At 37.9% G+C, this 18,151-nt stretch overlaps 2 protein-coding genes across 8 annotated transcripts in view; both read left to right on the forward strand.

Moving 5' to 3' along the window:
* Window positions 1-11,794, forward strand: part of LOC148425215 (stathmin-4-like) — a 22,164-nt gene extending 10,370 nt beyond the window's left edge. For 4 of the 7 annotated variants that reach the window (XM_088412580.1, XM_088412581.1, XM_088412583.1 and 1 more), the window contains 7 exons: window positions 1,380-1,579; window positions 6,555-9,050; window positions 9,138-9,325; window positions 9,407-9,511; window positions 9,603-9,796; window positions 9,964-10,104; window positions 11,568-11,794. The gene's annotated coding sequence lies outside the window, so the exon portion shown is untranslated. The remainder of the gene's footprint in view (window positions 1-1,379; window positions 1,580-6,554; window positions 9,051-9,137; window positions 9,326-9,406; window positions 9,512-9,602; window positions 9,797-9,963; window positions 10,105-11,567) is intronic. The other 3 variants (XM_088412582.1, XM_088412585.1, XM_088412586.1) reach the window with 1 other exon arrangement.
* Window positions 11,795-13,742: 1,948 nt separating this feature from the next.
* Window positions 13,743-18,151, forward strand: part of katnb1 (katanin p80 (WD repeat containing) subunit B 1) — a 41,812-nt gene continuing 37,403 nt past the window's right edge. The window contains exon 1 of the mRNA XM_088413336.1: window positions 13,743-13,909. The gene's annotated coding sequence lies outside the window, so the exon portion shown is untranslated. The remainder of the gene's footprint in view (window positions 13,910-18,151) is intronic.

Raw genomic sequence — 18,151 nt, forward strand, 5'->3', positions numbered from 1 at the left:
ATACAATTATGTACATCTCAGTTCAAAGGTAAAGAGAGCTCCTCAATGCGCTACGGTGTCCCTTGCCTACTGCTTGTCGACAGCTGGGATATGCACCAGTAAGCCAGCAACCCTTGTGAGGAGAATGCCTACAGATAATGGATTGATTTTAAAAAAAAGGGTTCTCAAGAGCTTCATTCACTAATTTCCTGTAGGCTTCATCTCGCTGAAAATATTTCCACTTGGTGATGCAGATTGTTAATGAAAAGAGGGGCCCCACGTCTTGTGATGACTTGAGATCACTATCGTGTTTGAGAGAGAGAGACAGGAAGATGCATTATTTTTGGTTTTTGTTTTGTTTGGTAAAAATTGATAAATATTGGCCACACCTGTGGAGTTCAAAACAAATGGAAGAATTCCAAAAAATGTCTAAAAAAAATAACCAAAACATGCTTGCCTCATGATGACTACATTTTACGGCTCCTAATTATCCATCCATCCATCCAACCCACCCAACCATCTATTTTCTAGAGCTGCTTCTCCTCACAATGGGGGCTCTCAGCTAACTTGGGCAGTAGGCGGGGGACACCCTGAACTGGTTGCCATCCAGTTGCAGGGCACACAGAGAAGAACAACACACACCCAATCACACCTAAGGACAATTTAGTATGTCCAATACACATGCTCTGCATGATTTTGAAATATGGGAGGAAGGCGAAGTTCCTGGAGATTACTTACGCGGGTTCGGGGAGAACATGCAAACTCCACATAGGAAGGCCAGAGTTCCCGGAGAGTACCCACCGGGGGCTCGGGGAGAACATGCAAAATCCACACAGGAAGGCCGGAGCGAGTTGGATTTTAACTCAGGTCCCTGAACTGTGAGGCAGACGTGCTGCTCCTAATTAAGTCATGATCATTTTATAACTGTACAAATGATAGATTATTGGTTAGAATAGTCTTTTTTTTTTTTTTTTTACTACTTAAAAAAAGGTGAAATTTGAAGCATACCCACTTCTCAAGGCACCACTGGTCACGTGAAAGGACATGCAAAAAAAGCATTGAAATGTGCAACTCATGTTTCAGCCCGCAGCCGATCCTTCGTCATCAACCAACGCTGGCACCTGGCCGGTGATGTCTCGCACACGTACTGTATTTGGGTGGCCCAGGGGCGCCACCCGCGCGCATTTCGTCTAAGCCGTTTCCGAGGCCTTCCGAGTTAGCCTTGGCCTCCTCATTTGGCCTCGGCCCCCAAGTTAGCTGAGACCTCGCCCATTGAATGACGATGGCAAGAGGAGTCAACTGTTGCAAGGGGTTTAGGCAACGCAAATTGACGTTTGGCACCATTAGTGGTGAACATAAGAGCAAGTGCCGCCCCCCCTGACGCCAGTTTCCGATGACAGGTGTCTTGACAATAATGTCGACGGCGGCCTGATGCGGTCCGGACCTCTCCTTGGAGCGGGCAAAAGGTGACGGGACTCTGCGAGGACGGAGACCTGCCTTCTGCGGCGGCAACGGCCCTTATGGAGGATCCGGACCGGCTCGCCGGTGGCAGAGAGCTTTCTTGTTGCTCAAGGTTCCTTTTGTATGCAAATAAAGATGAGTATGTTTCCACAATGACCTTTGCGAGTTTGTTTTGAGGCTGGGCAAATGTTTAACGGAATATTTTAATCCCATATGATCACATATGCCAACTATCAGCATTGATGATGTCATGATAGATGACAAGTCTGGCAAAATGATCCAGCGGAACTCTTAAGACTCCAAAGGTCCATTTGACTGCAGCGGTTTTCAATGCTTTCCCTCTCCTTAGTTTATTCCTTTAGTGTTGAGATACTCTGTAGCAAGCGTTGCCCTTCCTGAGTGAGGTGATGGGCAGCGAGACACTTCATTCCCCTCCGGAAGTGGACCGCGGCTACAGGGCACCCATCGCCAAGCCACTGTCCGGTTCGCGACCCAGACCGGTTATCATTCTTCTCCACTGCTACCAGACCAAAGATTTGATCATTCGTGAGGCATGGAAAAGACGAGGAAACCTACAATACCGCGGAACTCCCATCCAAATTTTCGAAGATTATGGTTGTGGGAGAGCGGGCTAAATATTAGGCCGTTATGGCCAAGCTGTATAATCTTTCTCTTAAACCAGCCTTGCTATTCCCTGACCATTTGCAGATAACACTAGAAAGTGGGATTAAGAAACGGTTTGCATCACCAGAGGAGGCAGAAGCGTTTATGGTGGAATTTCACTCCAAATTCAATTTAAAATTGAGAAGCACAGCCATTTTGATCAGGAGAAATGTACACAGTAAAAACGTAAGTGAATATTTAACTCCCATAGTGTTAAATTTTAACACTTTCTCTGAGTTTATATAGTTCTCATGGTGTCAGAGTTAAATTTACACTTTTGAAAGTGTAAAATTTATAACTCTTTCATAGAGTTAATATTTAACACCCATAGTGTTATCTTGTGACACCACAAGGTGAAACCTTTACACTTAAAAATGCTGCTTTCTTTTACTTTTCTGTGTTACTTTCTGACATTATTGGTGTTATTTTTGGTGTTAATTTTAACACTAAAAGTGTTATTTTCTTCCTTTTTTTGGGTGTAAATATTAACACGTTAAAGTATGATTTCCTTTCACTTTCTGGTGTTAATTTTTTTCTATTTTTGGGGTGTTATATTTTCAGTTTAGGTGTTATTTTTAACACATTGTTTTATCTTTAATTTTCTGTGTTAATTTCTTACTTTTTTTTAGTAATACAATTTTCTAGTCCAAATATTGGATTATTTTGCAATGTATGTATCACAACTATACAAATAACAAATGTAACAAATGTAAAACAACTATTCTACACTAATTCCGTATTTAAAATAAATTCATACTACTTTTTTGCCAAATCCATTGTAATTTAATATTTACGAAAGCAGTATAAGCTTCTAAAAGTTGATGCAAATAAATCTTCAGATACTCTATAATGTCTATTAACTCAAAAAAGTTTGTTATAAGTAAAATCAATAGGTCCATAATACAATCCAATTGTTTTCAATGGTTTGCCAAGCACCAAACAAACAAACATTTACAGATCAAAAAGAGGCACACTACACATGTTCTCATCTCCACCATAAGCACTTTGCAAATCAAAAGGCTTATAAATTACTAGACTGTCTGCTTTGATCACTTTTGTCTCATTGCTTTCAAAGAATTGGTAAACATAAAAATGTTCCATGAAATGGTCCACCAAAAGCTTGCTCACAACAAAATACACAACGCTGTTGCTCCAAAAGTATATTATTTATCCTGAAAAACACAGGTATTTCATTTTCAATTAAGCTACAAATGGCAAGACCTGTCGTGTACTCTATTCCAGTGATCGTGACCCAGTTGGTTGAAAAAATGTTTTCACTTGACAAGGCTTGTGCAATGCCACTAATTTCCTGACTATCTCAATCAAATGGTTTCAGAGGTCCACACTCAATATGTTTTAAAGGTAGAGTCTCCCAATGGTATGCTATTGTGGCGGACACTAGGACCATGTCTCTCACCCAGTAGGCATGATGCTATGATCCTTTGATGCTTTGAACCTGTTGGCTTTGTCTTTGCTGTTTTGGACTTTGTTGTATCAGTTTTGTGATGGCATGCGGAGAGTAAAGATCTCCACTAGCACAGCAACGTGTGGTTACTTCGCCTCGCCACACTATGGAGATTTTATGTTTTCGTGCAAGTGATTTTGTGATGTTCTTGAAGTTTTTCAGTGTTTTTAAAAGGTCTGTGTTTGCCTCAAATCTCATGCTCCACATATGTAGCAGAGATCCTATTTTTCTGATACTAGATGGATAGTGTAACATGAAATGATGTTTTGGAAGCAGATTTCTTGTAGGATACAGCTGTTTGAACAAGTCATGATGTTCCATTTCTAAATGCGTTAAAAGCACAGTCATGCCTAATGTCACAGATGGAGAGAATATTATGTTTATTATCTGTAATAATAACAGCAGTAAAGTCCAGTTTTGGTTTCCCTCTGGCACAACGTCACCAAAGAGCAAAGGCCTATTTCTTACCAAACAAAGAGTTTGAATGGAGTTGAGTCCTATATTATTGCCACCACTGTCCAAGTTCACCCTTGTGGGATGATTTTTGCGCTCTAAGTAGCCATAGTCAAAAGAATAGATTCGGGAAAAAATATCAGGTTTTGGCAGAAAATGTTTGGCAAGATACACCAGCAGTAACTTTTATTTATATTGAGCCACCCCTTCAAGAATAAGAATATCTCATAACCCGTGATGGTCGATTAGCGCAGGACCAAATGTAGGCGGTCAAGTCAACCCTCACCATCTAGCTAGCCCCCTCTCTGAGCCGGAAGAGGGGGGCGGGAAAAAGCAAAACAGAAGAAAGCTGCAGACAGGCTCAATTAACTAAATGCTTTTGAGTATAAATGTGTTTTTAGTCAGGAGTTAAAGATTTCGACTGAGGTGGCTGCGCAAACTTCCATAGGTAGGGCATTCCATAGTACTGGCGCGCGAATGGAAAATGCCCTTGATCCCGCGGACTTCTTTTTAGCCCGTGGGGTCGATAGCAAACCGGCATTTTGTGACCGAAGTTGTCGGGATGGAACATATGGTGATACTAAGTCGACGAGATAGGAAGGAGCCAAACCGTGTAAAATTTTAAAAAGTAATTAACAGCACCTTAAAATCGCATCTCATGTGTATTTGAAACCAATGCAGGTCAGCTAGAATCGGAGTAATATGATCGAACTTTCTCGTCCTTGTTAATAGTCTCGCTGCTGCATTCTGTACAGACTGCAGGCTCTTGATGTAGGACATGGGAAGTCCAGAAAACAAAACGTTACAATAGTCTAGACCAGGCGGCAACCCGCGGCTCTCGAGCCGCATGCGGCTCTTTAGCGGTGTCCTAGTGGCTCCCTGGAGCTTTTTCAAAAATGTTTGAAAATGGAAAAAGATAGGGGAGAAATTTTTTTTTTCGTTTTAATGTGGTTTCTGTAGGAGGACAAACATGACAAAAACATTCTTGACATTTTCCAATGCTTTAAAAATGTGTAAAATAAATATTACATTTCAACATTTCTGTCAACGAAGAATTACGTCATAGCCTGAGACACGCGTTTACGTTAGCACGGCGGGATGCTAGGCAAGTGGCCGTTGTAAACAAACCAGCGGCCATGAGCCATGGATCCCAAAGGGGAAAAAAGAAAAATAACTGAGGAGAACAGACGGTTCAACATTTCTTGGACCGAATCATTTGCATTCGTTGCCAATGCAGAAGGATTGCCTGAATGTTTGCTCTGTAGCGAGAAGTTGTCAAATAACAAAAATAGCAATGTCGAACGACATTTTCAGGGAAGGCGTTCTACATTTACAGTCGAGTACCCAGTTGGCAATGAGAGAAAAAGTGCGATTGCATTACATCTGCAGAAATTAGAGGAACGGAAAAATATATTTAAGAAGTGGATTGCATCTCCAACTCCACGACTGCTGCAAGTTTCGTTGCAACCCGAGAGATAATAAAACGTAGCAAACCGTTTACAGTTGGTGACTACATGGAGTAATTCATTAACATATCATAACACCTATTTAAGGACTTCATAAACAAAACCGGGATAATACAAAAAAAAGACGCCTCTCGCTGCCAAGACAGTGAAGGAAAGAACGATTAAAATGGCAGGCAACACCGATCAACAAATCAAAGACATTAGTTCAGCGCTAGCATACTCAACTGCCAGTGATGTGATCGATATTGAACAGACTGCGCGTTTATGCAGGTATGTGGCTGATGTTTTATTTTTATAGATGCAGACTACGTTTTATTGCACTCTATTGCCCAGATAAGGGCCACGTTATGCACGTTCCATTTTGTTTTTTCGAATCTTCGTGAATAAAATCTTCTTAAATTCGCTTTATTTCATTTAATCAAAGCAATGAAACATAATTCATTAATATTTTAATTTAGTTAAACTTGAGGCGGCATCGCACAACAGAGTAGTCATGAGTTGTGTCAGGATGCACTGCAGGAAAAATAAACATTTAATCATGAAACCTCATTATGTATTTGTAATTAACAATCATTTTGATAGTAGGCTAATATAGCTATTATAGATACATACAGCATGTGTTGCCTTCATTACAAGGCTTTTATTTTTTTGCGGCTCCAGACATATTTGTTTTTTGGGTTTTTTTTGGTCCAATATGGCTCTTTCAACATTTTGGGTTGCTGACCCCTGATCTACAGTAATTCCAGGCACATTCTTGTGACAATTTAGTTATATCCAAGTAACTAATAGAAAGAAACTGATGCATCTAGCATACTATGCAATGCACATACATTCATCCATTTTCTGTACCACTTATTCTCACTTGGGTCTCCGGGAAGCTGGCGCCTATCTCAGCAGACTGAGCAGTAGTGCTATCCTCCTATTTCTGCTTTTATCTGTAACACTTTGACTTAATTTGCTACTGATGGGGCTTGCCATGAGCAAAAACACACATATTTTTGGCATAATTTTTGACTAAATTCAGTTGTGTGTAAAAATAACTTGTTCCTCATGATGTTTGTTCTCAGGTTCCATCAACCATCTATAAAGATGTGCGGACACCAGTGCCCATTGTCCAAGATTCAATATATTATTGCAGCATCTGTGCCAAAAGTGGTGAGTATGCATATGTTGCTTCACATATGCAAACTCATAAAAAGGCAATTATTCGTCACAGAGGGTAAGTGAGTTTTAAATCCAGTATTACTCAAGTAGAGTTTGTGTCATGGTTTGTTGGATTTTGGGTTGTGGGTTTATTTTGAGGGGTTCTGTTCCTTTCTGTTTTCATATGTGCTCCTGCTCCTCTCGTGTCTCCCTGCGTTAGTTTTGATTTAGTCCACCTGTCCATGTTACCTGCCCCTCGTGTGTCCTCCAATTAACTCCCTTAGCCTATTGTTCCATGCCCAGCTGCCGTGCGTTAGTCTGATTAGTTTGTGAGTGTATTTAAGCAGAGTTTTTGTTTCAACATGTGTCAGATCATTGTCATATCATTGTCATATTGTCTCTGTCGCCTTGTAGTCCTGTCTCGCTCATCGTCCCTCAGCTCCGTGTTTTTCTGCCGCCCGTCCGTTAGTGTTTTGTTTTCTTTTTTTCCAGCCTGCCTGCGCCCTTAGTTTTTGCCGTCCTGCTTTTCCTGCTTTTGTTCCTGCTCGTTGTGTTAATAAATATGGATTACATCAAGCCCCTATCTCGACGCCCTCCTGCTTTTGGGTCCCCCTCCTCTGCAACCCCCCCGGCCTTCACACCCGCCACGCACCCTCGTGATAGTTTGTGACTGGAACAATGTCTTATTGTCATGGTACGCAATTAATACCAACATGAAAATGAATGTTTTGTTAGTTTAAGGAATGTTCAACACATATGTTTTTGGGCACCCAAAATTGTCAGCACTCATTGATATTGAAGACAATTTACCAATGGATCTAGTATCTTGGAATAGTGCCTAGTAAGTGGCATAGCTGCATAAGGACTGTACTTTACAGAACTGACTTGTCGATATTTACAGGTAATACAATGTTCAGGTGTAATGGTGGATGCGTCACACCGTCACACTACCATTGCTGCTATTGTCCAAAAATAGTGGTGAAAACATCAATATTTAATATTCACCTTGTGAAATGCAAATCTGCACCAACAGATGACATTGCTTTAGGTACTTATGTTTTTTTCCCCTTTGTTTCAATTTTTCATTTCAATTTCTCTCAAGTTTTTGCCTAAAACATCTCACTGCAATATTGCCCAATTAAAGAGCGTTGTTGACTGCAGTCTCGACCAACGCTGACTTAACTTGCAAAACATCACTTTTCTCCACAGCCTCAAGTGTCACAACTGTGTCCAGTGGTACAGTGCTGCCTACCACAGCCTCGGCAAGCGTCATGATTCACCACACAACAGCCAACCAGTCCTCTTGCCCCAAAGCTATAACTCATTCCGAAAAAAGTGATACTTCTAATAGAATTTAAAAAGTATTCACATCAAAACTTGTGAAAACCACATGCACATTCTGTAATTTGGCCCTGAGTAAAAAGAACATCAAAATTCACATTCAGAGACGTCACTCTTCACCCACTTTCGATATTACAGCTGATCATCATTTGCTCTCCCAGTGTGTGGACAGACAAAATGGCATTTTTGCTTCACAAAGACATTTTTCTGGAAAAATCTATCCAATACACGCCAAAAAATGTTCTTGGGGAAAAAAACACTAGGTAAACTGTGAGTTGGACATTTGTAGAAGGGCATCTGAGTTTTTGAGACGAAGTGGTACAATGGGGTTTGAATGCATGCACCTGAGGTCGTTAACATACTGTCCCATATCAGCGGAACCATACCCCACACTGAACGAAGACGTACTCACAGACATGGTAGAAAAGAAATGGATTTCTGAAAACACAAAGAAAGTATGTCTCAACAGAAAACAAGAAGTTGAGTCTGAAGGGTGTCCTCTTACTGAAGAAATTACTTTTACTCAAGGAGCATCACAATTCTATGTGTCTGTGAAGGACAGCGGCACCTCCTACTATTGTCGTTTGGGTAGAGTGATTGTGTTCTTTGACAAAAAAAGAAATACTTGGCACTGTCCATGTCCAAAAGCTAAGATTTCTTGTCCTCATAAGTCAATTGCCAAATGGCATTTGAACCAGTACTATCCTGAACTTTTCCGAAAAGTCAAGAGCATCGACAATGATGTGTTTGAATTTTTGGACACGCAAGGAAAACACGCCCAGGGAAGACCCCACTTTCTGATCCTATCTTAATAACACGGAAAGGAAAGATTGTCACATTCAGTGGTGTCACAGAGGGTATGTGTAATTGAGAAATGCTGTGCATTGTCTTAAGATATAGATTCGTCTCAATGTAATCTGTTCTTATTTTTGTTTCGAGACGTGACCACGTACTGCAAGAAGTGTGGGGTATGTGGACATATCTACCGATACCAGGAATGGTCAGAGGGGCTTCACAATTTTGATGACCATGTAGTTTTAACACTACATCTCTGCCTTTTCCTGAGAAATTGTGTCCAGGTAGTATTTTGAAATGTATCTTATTTATGTAATGATTCATCATTACATTTATCATTGAACATTGTCTGCTTTCAAATCCTTCTACAGAATCACACTGCTGTTGGAAGGGCCTTGGACATACTAGAACAAACGAACAAAACTAAGTATCCAAATCATGACTCCATTCTACATGGCTACCTTCATTTTGAAGCACTGACAGCTCATGACTATAATTTTTTATGTGTACATTGTGGGGTCAGTCATGGATTTACACAAGGGGATTTTTAGCATGGCAGGTAATACAATAAAAGTGTTTTTTTAAAATGAATGTAAGCATTATTCCAAGTGTTTCACTAATTACAAAACATGCCTTACAGTGAGCGATATTGAAGATCCCCCCCCTGACTTTAATGGTCATGTTGATGTTGAGGCATTCTGGTACACTGTTGAGAAAGAAATTGTTTGCAGGAGATTTCTAAAATGTAGGTTGTATACCTGGTCGCTCCTTCTGTTGCTATAATGTCAAGATTCATGAATTTCATACAACACAAATCTTTTTTTTGTACTCTCAAGGTAATTGTAAAAATCCTTGTAAAATGTCTCCATCATATGATAAATGGGCGCCATGGATTGGGCCTCACACCAGAGCTGGGAAAACAATTCTCAATACTGAGTATGCCAAACTTGCAGCAAAACGGACTGTTTTAGAACAAGCAGACTTTCTGATTGCAGAAGAACATCTTTCTAGTGAACTGATGAATTTAAAGGTGATTTTCAATTTTTTTTTTAAACATGTTATACAATTGCACTTTGCTTTCAATAATATCTACATAGTCCGCTAGGTTGTTTTTTTGTGTTATGTATGTACTATTTCAGAAAATTCACATTCAGTTTAATAACTTATTAACATCTACTGCCCTTTGTATGTACACAGACAAATACCCTAAGGAGACTAGTTCAAGAATGTGGTATCAACTCAAATGGCTCTAAGATGGACCTTCTCTTGCGTTTGAGGGAGGAAATTGAAAACCAGAAGCACAAACACAAATATTCCAAAAGGTTTGGGGAGCATCAGGTTAGCATTTAACTTACAAACCTTCCCATTCATCCAACCAAGTTTATTACTGTATTTTTGAAAAAGTATTGATTTAATCTTTTCTTTAATATAATGGAGTAAGATTGAGGCATATGTCTTTTTTTTTGGGGGGGGGGCTGGGCTGTAATTATGTGTCCTTGTGGAATTGTGAACTCTGTCAAATTCAACTTAAGAGCCGAGAGCCCAAGAGACTACGTAGACATGTTGCTGTCCTTCAAACATTTCCCAAACATCGTAATATATGATTTTGCACAAGGATTAGTAACCCACACCAATTTACGGGAGCCAGAAAGACTGCCCTTCAGCCCATTTGAAGGAAGAGTCGCTTCAGTTACACCAGAGAACATTGCATTATCAAAGAAAGGGAAATTAAACAAATTATATATATATATATATATATATATATATATATATATATATATATATATATATATATATATATATATATATATATATATATATATATATATATATATATATATATATATATATATATATGTGTGTATATATATATATATATATATATATATATATATGTATATATATGTATATATGTATATATATATATATATATATATATATATATATATATATATATATATATGTATATATGTATGTATATATATGTATATATATATATATATATATATATATATATATATATATATATATATGTATATATGTATGTATATATATGTATATATATATATATATGTTTATATATATATGTATATATATATATATATATATATATATCTATATATGTATATATGTATATGTATATATGTATATGTATATATATATATATATATATATATATATATATATATATATATATATATATATATATATATATATATATATATATGTATATATGTATATGTATATATATATATATATATATATATATATATATATATATATATATATATATGTATATATATATATATATGTATATGTATATATATATGTATATGTATATATATATATAGATAGATAGATACATAGTAAAGTATAGTAACGATACATCTCGCTTTTGTATGTGTGTGTGTGTGTGTATATATATATATATAATATATATATATATATATATATATATATATATATATATATATATATATATATATATGTATATATGTATATATATATATGTATATATGTATATATATATATATATATGTATATATATATGTTTATATATGTATATATATATATAATATATATGTGTATATATATATATATATATATATATATATGTATATATGTATATATATAATATATATATATATATATATATATATATATATATATATATAGATAGATAGATAGATAGATAGATAGATAGATAGATAGATAGATAGATACATAGTAAAGTATAGTAAAGATACATCTCGCTTTTGTTTTACATCTTGCTTTTATTTTTTGTGTTTTTATATAATTAGGTGTTGTGAATTGGAGAAATGTCTCTGCAGAAATCAGAGAAACATACCGAATCCCATTTGACCTCATCACCTGCAGACACTGCAACGTCATTTTTAAAGACACAAAAGGCTACTGGGGACAGGGAAAGAGAGGAGAGCTCCTTGGATTCAAATCAGACTTCAGTCCAAGAAGATGCTGCAGCAATTGTGTTTTTATGGAACTTGAATAAATGTGCTTTTGACTCCTGTTTTCTTTTTTTTGGAGTGGGTATTTCAATTTCAAAACAATGTGTGCACAGGCCATGACATCTAACAGGTATTAGAAAAAGGTGTTTATAACGGACCTTTGTAAAACAGCAATGAAATATTTCTAGGAAAATTACTTTGTATATAGTTATCCTTTACAGGGTTCAAAACATAACATAAAAGCATATGTACAAATATAATAAAACCCCAGTTAAAAGGGGGAGCATCATCAATGATATCACAGTTAATACGTTTAACACAAAAACCGATCAAGTCCTAGCCTCGTTCTCTATTACATCACACTAAATACTAGTTCTAGTTCATATATCAGCATCTTTTACAGAGACACACATTTGCTTATGTTATTTCTTTTATTTTTAACAGGTTTTTTTTATTCCTTTTTTAAATCGCTTGTGCCCCTTTTTCTGATAGGGAAAAGCTTCTGGGTACTGTAGCAAAGTTGGCCATTATATGTTGTATATTATATATGTTGAGCGTATTAAATTTAGTAAATGAAATACTTAGTTGGTTCTATGTAATTAGAATGGTTGATCATTTGTACAGATTTTTATTTTTTAATCTCAAATATAGACCGAGTGTTTTATATGTATTACCCAATACCTACACGCTGTAAAGTATGGGAGTAATAGTGTACAATAAATCTTGGCTCTATAGAGAATGGCTATTATTATAAATATTTTTCTTTTGACATGATCTATATGTGGTTCCCAACTTAATTTTGAATTTTGCATCGATTATTAAAGATCATTTGTTCTTGTGAAACCACTTCCTCAAAAATATATTTAATTCTTCTTCCACAGAAGATGATCAGTGGTTCAAGATTCTCTCCAGAGCAGCAAACATTTTTGAAACACTGCAACTGTCATTAATATATAATGTCAATAATATAAGACCAAGCACAGAGCCTTGAGGGACCCTATGTGCTGTCTTCAGCTGAACTGATTTTGTTTTTACAGTAAGATGCACATATTGATTTCTATCATCCAGGTAACTTTTATTCATCTATATACCAGTCCTTTTAATTATTTTTCCTTTCATACACTGTGAACTACAGTAACAAACGTTTTCTTTAAATCTATGAAAATCAAAATTGGGAATTATTTGTTATACAGATTAGTCGCAATTTCCAACAAAATCTCCAATATTGCCATAAAACTTGGACTCGTTCCTCTTGAAACCATATAGATTTTCACTTATATGATATTTCTCAAAAGTGAATTTATCATTGAAATTATTAATTGTGTGTATGTGAATAGAATTTTTCTAGATTTTTTTGCCAATGGTGGTAATATTTATTTTGCTCTCCACTTTTATATTTTATTACTTTTACGATTGCCATTTTGGATGAGGAAAAAAAAACAGTTGTAGGACGTATTAAGGACGTATACAATGGTATGCAAAAGGTTGTACTGTACTACATTTTCCATAACATTTTTTTAGTAATGACGTATGAATATTATCTTTTAATAGTTCTATTGCACGTATTGGATTTATGATTTTTTTTTAAATTATATAAATACATAACATAAACGTTGGATGAATTATTTCACTCTATAATACAGTATCGCTTTGTGTATGTACCTGTCGGGACAAGATGTTTTCCGTAATATTTTTACTAATGTCATATCAATATTACAAGTCAGATGACCTTTTATTTTTCCAACGCTTTACAACATTCAATAGCTCTTTTTCACTGCATTATGTTAATATGATATATTGTAATTACGACATAAACGTTAGACTCATTTTACCCTCTAATATAGCTTTATGTACCTGTCGGTCCACCAGGATTACGGCCTCCTTAGAAAAAAATAATTACACGCCCCCTTTTTCCTATAAAGGCAAAACCCCTCCCCTCAGTGTATGGAACTGCACGCCCCTGTCCTACATCCTGCAATCACACCCACTTGCCCCATTAGAAGCCGGCTCCCGTCGTTCACGTCAAAGAGCCAGCTCTAAGAGCCGGTTCGTTTGCGAACGACACATCACTAGTTGCTAAGCGGAGCAGGCGCGTCCATTTGTGAACAGTCGAAGTCACAGTAGTTCATCTTCCCCGCGTCCTAACGGCGACAGCTCCTCGGGGCTCGGCTCAACAGGTAAACGCCAGGCAGGCTAAAGAACTCGTTTTTTTGTTGTTGTTGAAATTTTGTCACTTCCTTGGACCCTGTCAGCCCGTTTTCGTCAGCTATAAGTACTAAGGCAAGCTCGTGGCTAACGCGCAAGCGGCCGCTTGGAGTTGAACACTTTGCACTTGTGGTATCGAAGCGCCTTCGTCCACTTAGCTTGATGCCACTGGCGTGCAGTCGACTTTACAAACATGGTAAATATCTATAACGAATAAAAGTTAATGTTCCGAGCGGATTTGAACCCGCGCGGAGGAATAAATAGATGACGCACTTCCATTGAAGTCATCCGCTAGACTCCTCGCTGCCACAGGTTCGTTTGCGCTAAAGTAATACCTGTACAGCTAAACAGGTGTCATGAAGGGGCAGAAGTTAATCTGGTGTTTACGTTGACTACGGCCGTGTTAAACTGCAGTCAAGCCGTCCCATTCGCGTAAAGGAAAACAAATGAGCCGGACCTCACATATTATTTACTTGGCATTACGGTAAATGGCCGTCAACGAGAGGCGCTCGTCACCTTCAAAGTAAAAGATGTCCGCTTTGCCAACATGGACGTGATAACGTCGGGTTAAAAATGACTTTAATGAATGTGTCTGTTGCAACGCAACATATCGATTTATGTAAAAAAAAGTCAATAAGTGTTGGGATGAAGTAAATTAAAGCGTTTCAAATAACTATTAGGGCCCGAGCAGCTACCGCTGCGAGAGCCCTATTGTTTTTCCTCCAAATTATTATTATTATTATTATTATTATTATTATTATTATTATTTGTATTAAGGCTGCAGTAGCTACCGCTTCAAGGACCCTCTTGTTTCTTTCCAGATTATTAGGGCCTGAGCAGCTACCGCTGTGAGAGCCCTATTGTTCTTCTCTGGTTTATTATTATTATTATTATTATTATTATTATTATTATTAGAGCACGAGTCGCTACCGCTGTGAGAGCCTTCTTGTTTTTCTCCAGATTAATATTAGGACCCGAGCAGCGACCACTGCGAGTCCCTATTGTTCTTCTCCGGATTATTATTATTATTATTATTAGGGCCGGAGCAGCTACCGCTGTGAGAGCCCTCTTGTTTTTCTCCAGATTATTATTAGGGCCTGAGCAGCTACTGCTGACGAGAGCCCTCTTGTTTTTCTCCGGATCATTATTATTATTAGGGCCCGAGCAGCTACCGCTGCGAGAGCCCTCTTGTTTTTCTCCAGATTATTATTATTATTAGGGCCCGAGCAGCTACCGCTGCAAGAGCCCTCTTGTTTTTCTCTGGATTATTAGGGCCCGAGCAGCTACCGCTGCGAGAGCCCTCTTGTTTTTCTCCGGATTATTAGGGCACGAGCAGCTACCACTGTAAGAGCCCTCTTGTTTTTCTTCGGATTATTATTATTATTATTATTAGGGCAGCTACCGCTGCGAGAGCCCTTTTGTTTTTCTTCCAGATTATTATTATTATTAAGGCCCAAGCAGCTACCGTTGTGAGAGCGCTCTTTTTTTTCTCCGGATTATTATTATTATTATTAGGGCCCGAGCAGCTACCGCTGCGAGAGCCCTCTTGTTTTTCTCTGGATTATTAGGGCCCGAGCAGCTACCGCTGCGAGAGCCCTCTTGTTTTTCTCCGGATTATTAGGGCACGAGCAGCTACCGCTGCAAGAGCCCTTTTGTTTTTCTTCGGATTATTATTATTATTATTATTAGGGCCCGACCAGCTACCGCTGCGAGAGCCCTCTTGTTTTTCTCCAGATTATTATAAGGGCCTGAGCAGCTACTGCTGACGAGAGCCCTCTTGTTTTTCTCCGGATTATTATTATTATTATTAGGGCCCGAGCAGCTACCGCTGTGAGAGCCCTCGTTTTTCTCCGGATTATTATGATTATTATTATTATTAGGGCCCGAGCAGCTACCGCTGCGAGAGCCCTCATGTTTTTCTCCGAAATTATTATTATTATTATTAGGGCCCGAGCAGTGACCACTGCGAGGTCCCTATTGTTCCTCTCCAGATTATTATTAGGGCCCGAGCAGCAACCGCTGCGAGGTCCCTATTGTTCCTCCCCAGATTATTATTATTATTATTAGGACCCGAGACGCGACCGCTGCGAGGTCCCTATTGTTCCTCTCCAGATTATTATTAGGGCCCGAGCAGTGACCACTGCGAGGTCCCTATTGTTCCTCCCCAGATTATTATTATTATTATTATTATTATTATTAGGGCCCGAGCAGCTACCGCTGCGAGAGCCCTCTTGTTTTTCTCCGGATTATTATTATTATTATTTACTGTGCAGCGCTTTTCCATTTTTGAGGGCCTAAACATGCACGAAAAGTCACCAAAATTTGCACAGTTGTCGGGCCTGGTGAAAAATTTGATATATTAGTGTTTTCTAAAACAATGCAAAAAGCGCCACCTAAGGTCGAAAAAGTGCAGCTGGGCTCGGCCCGTTTGACCTAGAGCTACGAAAATTTTTAGGCTTATGTAGGACCTAGAGACCTACAAAAAAGTCAACCCGAGCCATGTGCTCAGATGTACAGAAAAAGAGTTATGAATTTTTGAATGTGCATTTTTGGCCCATTTTTGCACGTTTGCAGGTCCCAAACTGCTCCTTGTTTCTCCTAAACGCTTTACTCAATCACCTTCAAATTTGCTGTGGTCCATATTCACTCATAGGTGCACAACTGGGCAAAATTTGGTGCAGACACATATGATAGGGGCGTGGCTTCAAATTATGTGTTCAATTTTTCCTTCGCCAAGAGGGACAAAAACCTTAATAACTCTGATGTACTATCTTAAAAAAATCTAAAACTTCATAGACACATGGAGACTTATGCTTTTAACACCTTTGAATAATTATTTTTTAAATAGCTACTAGCGCCGCCAAGTGATTGATTAAAATGTCATATTTTACACTTTCATGTATTGTGCTCAGTCTCTTTAAGAAAAATAACTGAAAATTGGTCAGAAGACCATTAAGACATGGAATATTAAGGTTTTAAAATTTTACGACTTTTCGATAATGGGCGTCGTCTGCACGCCACCTCAAAGTCAGATGACTCACCAAAATGAAAAAAGTGGCTGTAATTGGCCCCAAAATGGCCTTATGAGTGGAAAGTAGCCTCTCACTCCCGGCCCGTTTGACATAGGGCTCCAAAAATTTGTAGCCTTATGTAGGACCTCGAGCCCTACAAAAAAGCCAGCGCGAGCCATATGCTCAGATGTACAAAAAGAGAGTTATGAATTTTTGAATGTGCACTTTTGGCCCGTTTTTGCTCATTTGCAGGTCCCGAACTGCTCCTTTTTTCTCCCAAACGCTTGACCCGATCGACTTCAAATTTGCTGTGATGTTTTATCTGACTGTGAGGCACAATTGTTCAAATTTTTGTGACGATCCGCCAACAAATATGTTGGGGGCGGGGCTTTATATTATGCCTTTGATGATTACTTTGCCACATGTGAAACAAACCTTTATAACTCAGCTTTACAAGCTTGGAAAAATCTGAAACTTCACAGACACATGGAAACTCAAGCCCTTAACACAAGTGTTTAAAAAAATCTTCAATTGCTTATAAGAACATCTAGTGGCAAACAAAAATGTCAGTCTGATGTCTCGCCAAAACTAATAAAGTTGCTGTGTTTGGTCCCAGATAGTCTTATCTTTTCTAAACTTTATATATTTAATGAGTTTCCAATGCGGAATACACCTATCAACGTATTTTTTGTTATAGTGCGAGCGCCACCTAGTGGCAGCCAAAAATATAGCATTTTTTTAAACGTTTTTATGTGTTTAGCTGAGCCCTTTGAAGTAATATCGCTGAAATTAAGTCTGAAAAGCCTCTAGACAGCCCATCTGACCTCCACCAAATTTTACGAAGTTTCGATAATGGGCGTGGCCTCTATGACCATTTTCATTCCGAAGCTTTATCTGTCCAATAAAAGTTGCGGTAATTTGACCCAGATGATCTGATCTTCTCACAATTTCACACATTGGATGAAAATATTCTTCTGAACATATCGACAAAAATATATTCCAGTTTAAAGCTAGTGCCACCTAGTGGCTGCGAAAAATGTCATTAGTCGAAAGATTACAGTCAATCCTGTTTGGTTTGACCTACAGCTATGAAACTTTGTAGGAAAATGAAGGACTGTAAGACCTACAAAAAAGTCAATAGAAGTGATGTGCTAGGATGTACAGAAAAATTGTTATGAATTTTTTTAATGTGCAGTTTTGTCC

This window comes from Hippichthys cyanospilos, chromosome 4 (assembly GCF_059441005.1).
Source record: "Hippichthys cyanospilos isolate Australia breed blue-spotted pipefish chromosome 4, RoL_Hcya_1.0, whole genome shotgun sequence".
In the NCBI taxonomy this organism is placed as follows: domain Eukaryota; kingdom Metazoa; phylum Chordata; class Actinopteri; order Syngnathiformes; family Syngnathidae; genus Hippichthys; species Hippichthys cyanospilos.